We start from the raw sequence: 4,263 nt of genomic DNA, 5'->3' as shown, positions 1-4,263 counted from the left end.
ACGGGGTCTGTTCCGCAGGACTGGTGCCAATATTCAAAAAGGGCTCTAAAAGTGAACCTGGAAATTATAGGCCAGTAAGTCTAACCTCTATTGTTGGTAAAATATTTGGGTTTCTGAGGGATGTTATTCTGGATTATCTCAATGAGAATAACTGTTTAACTCCATATCAGCATGGGTTTATGAGAAATCGCTCCTGTCAAACCAATCTAATCAGTTTTTATGAAGAGGTAAGCTATAGGCTGGACCACGGTGAGTCATTGGACGTGGTATATCTCGATTTTTCCAAAGCGTTTGATACCGTGCCGCACAAGAGGTTGGTACACAAAATGAGAATGCTTGGTCTGGGGGAAAATGTGTGTAAATGGGTTAGTAACTGGCTTCGTGATAGAAAGAGGGTGGTTATAAATGGTATAGTCTCTAACTGGGTCGCTGTGACCAGTGGGGTACCGCAGGGGTCAGTATTGGGACCGGTTCTCTTCAACATATTCATTAATGATCTGGTAGAAGGTTTACACAGTAAAATATCGATATTTGCAGATGATACAAAACTATGTAAAGCAGTTAATACCAGAGAAGATAGTATTCTGCTACAGATGGATCTGGATAAGTTGGAAACTTGGGCTGAAAGGTGGCAGATGAGGTTTAACAATGATAAATGTAAGGTTATACACATGGGAAGAAGGAATCAATATCACCATTACACACTGAACGGGAAACCACTGGGTAAATCCGACAGGAAGAAGGACTTTGGGATCCTAGTTAATGATAAACTTACCTGGAGCAGCCAGTGCCAGGCAGCAGCTGCCAAGGCAAACAGGATCATAAGGTGCATTAAAAGAGGTCAGGATACACATGATGAGAGCATTATACTGCCTCTGTACAAATCCCTGGTTAGACCGCACATGGAGTACTGTGTCCAGTTTTGGGCACCGGTGCTCAGGAAGGATATAATGGAACTAGAGAGAGTACAAAGGATGGCAACAAAATTAATAAAGGGGATGGGAGAACTACAATACCCAGATAAATTAGCGAAATTAGGATTATTTAGTCTAGAAAAAAGACGACTGAGGGGCGATCTAATAACCATGTATAAGTATATAAGGGGACAATACAAATATCTCGCTGAGGATCTGTTTATACCAAGGAAGGTGACGGGCACAAGGGGGCATTCTTTGCGTCTGGAGGAGAGAAGGTTTTTCCACCAACATAGAAGAGGATTCTTTACTGTTAGAGCAGTGAGAATCTGGAATTGCTTGCCTGAGGAGGTGGTGATGGCGAACTCAGTCGAGGGGTTCAAGAGAGGCCTGGATGTCTTCCTGGAGCAGAACATAGATCTGACATAGGACATAGATCTGGGGATTTATTATGATGGAATATAGGCTGAACTGGATGGACAAATGTCTTTTCGGCCTTACTATGTTACTATGTAACTGCCGCCGATAAAAGGCATATCGGCGGTCGTTAAGGGGTTAATCCAACTGAGAATCTGTGGTCTAACCATCTAACTAGAAGGAGCTGGAGCAGTTTTACCTTGACAAATGGGCAAAAATCCCAGCGTCAAGATGTGAAAAGCTCAGAGACTTATCCAAAACAACTTGCAGCTGTAATTGCTGCAAAAGGAGGCTCTACAAAGCACTGACTTTAGGCGGATGAATAGCTATGCACACAGACGTTTTCAGTTATTTTGTTCTATTTGTTGTTTATTTCACATTAAACAAACGATCACAGTTGTAGGCATGTTCTTTACATCAACTAGTGCAAACTCAAGAAAAACCGTAAAATTCCAGGTTGTGAGGCTGTAAAACATGAAAAATTCCAAGAGGGTGAGGGAGATGGGTGAACACGGTCACAAGCCACTGTATATCTGATCGGAAAAAGCTGCTTCTGTCAAAATTGATCAGTAATTACCAAAATTCTCAATTCTGACATAAAATGGGGCGGCACGGTGGCACAGTGGTTAGCACTGCAGCCTTGCAGCGCTGGAGTCCTGGGTTCAAACCCCACCAAGGACAACATCTGCAAAGAGTTTGTATGTTCTCTCCGTGTTTGCGTGGGTTTCCTCCCACATTCCAAAGACATACTGATAGGGAATTTAGATTGTGAGCCCCATCGGGGACAGTGATGATAATGTGTGCAAAATGTAAAGCGCTGCGGAATATGTTAGCGCTATATAAAAATAAAGATTATTTATTTATAAAATCTGTGTTCAGTCAAGAGACTTCCCAACATTGAGACAGAATGATATCCATAGCAACTGCCATCTCCTATGTAGATAGCTCTGTCCTCCTATCTACAGAGTCTTAAGGTACCTTCACACTGAGCGATGCTGCAGCGATACCGACGATGTCGATCGCTGCAGCGTCGCTGTTTGGTCGCTGGAGAGCTGTCACACAGACAGCTCTCCAGCAACCAACGATGCCGGTAACCAGGGTAAACATCGGGTTACTAAGCGCAGGGCTGCGCTTAGTAACCCGATGTTTACCCTGGTTACCAGCGTAAAAGTTAAAAAAAACAAACACTACATACTTACCTTCCGCTGTCTGTCCCCCGGCGTTCTGCTTCTCTGCGCTGTGTAAGCACAGCAGCCGGAAAGCCCAGCGGTGACGTCACCACTGTGCTTTCCGGCTGGCCGGCGCTCACAGCCAGTGCAGGGCCGGGACAGACAGCGGAAGGTAAGTATGTAGTGTTTGTTTTTTTAACTTTTACGCTGGTAACCAGGGTAAACATCGGGTTACTAAGCGCGGCCCTGCGCTTAGTAACCTGATGTTTACCCTGGTTACCAGTGAAGACCTCGCTGAATCGGCGTTACACACGCCGATTCAGCGATATCTGCAGGGAGTCCAGCGACGAAATAAAGTTCTGGACTTTCTGCAGCGACCAACGACATCACAGCAGGATCCTGATCGCTGCTGCCTGTCAAACTGAACGATATCGCTAGCCAGGACGCTGCAACGTCACGGATCGCTAGCGATATCGTTCAGTGTGAAGGTACCTTTAGGAGATGAGAGATGCTACTGATAAGATTCTATGTAGATAGGAAGAGATAGATATGTCCTATTTACATAGAATTAAACCTATAGCAACTGCCATCTTCCACCTCAGTATTGGGAAGTCCGTCTCCACGGAACACAGATTATACCTACGAATTGAGAATTTTGATCATGAATCATCAATTTTAGCAAAGAGCAGCACATTTCTCTGATACTATATATTACAAAGTTACTTATTTTCAGGTGTACCATTTATTTATGAGAAAAATTAAAACGAAGGTTACGCTTTAAAGTTCTAAAGGAATGTGTGTTTTTAGCATTCAAATCAAAACCAGAACAAGGGGGTATGACCTGAAATTAAAGTAGTTTGAGGGGCGGGGGTGGGGAATCAGAAATAATATCAGTAAATATTTCACAAGAAGACAAAAGCTGTTTGTATCAGACTTCAAGCAAACGTGGTTGGAAAATCAGAAGTAAATGGAGACGAGCAAGCCAGGGATAACCATACGTATACCAGATCTAATAGTTTAAAAACTAATGTTTCAGTCAAAGTATAGTCTGCTGGAGTAAGATGCTTCAAATTAATTGTCTCAATGAATTTCATGCATCTTAGCCAGTAGATTTTTTCTATAATTAACATCAATTTCTGCCACTGAACATAAATGACTCGTGTGAATGATTGTTTAGCCATCAATCTACTTCTTAATAGTACAAAACGATTGCGGCATCCTGTCCATGCATAGTTAAAAAGAAAAAGTGGATCTTTATTCTACCAATTAATTGAAATTGGGCAAATATAGATCCACTTTTTTCTATTAAAGGGACCCCGTTCTTGTAGATCTTAAAAGCTTTGCACTCTTGGTGCTGCTGCCATCTCATTTTAATTGTTTTAGAATATTGGCTATGACCCCTTTGATGTGGGGTGACTGGTGCCACATACTTCCACATCAGGAGGTGAGTGGTGCAGAAGACTGTGCATCCCCACATGACTGCAGAGATGCATGCACAATTCCTGGTATAATTAATAAGACAGATGCATATCTGCTAATCGCATGAGCATACGAGGAGGTATGCAAGACATATCACCACCACTCCCCTCCCGATGCAGGACACAGAGTAAACGGACAGCCTCATTGACAGAAAAAATAATAGAAAAGAACATAAGGACCATAAGGAGTCAATCTTCTACATTACATCCCTTGTGTCACTTTGCGAGTAGGCACTAAGTAATTAAAAAAAAAAAACATTTTAAGAAAACAAATGGACCACAATA

This window comes from Ranitomeya imitator, chromosome 3 (genome assembly GCF_032444005.1).
Source record: "Ranitomeya imitator isolate aRanImi1 chromosome 3, aRanImi1.pri, whole genome shotgun sequence".
In the NCBI taxonomy this organism is placed as follows: domain Eukaryota; kingdom Metazoa; phylum Chordata; class Amphibia; order Anura; family Dendrobatidae; genus Ranitomeya; species Ranitomeya imitator.
This window is presented reverse-complemented; position numbering follows the sequence as displayed.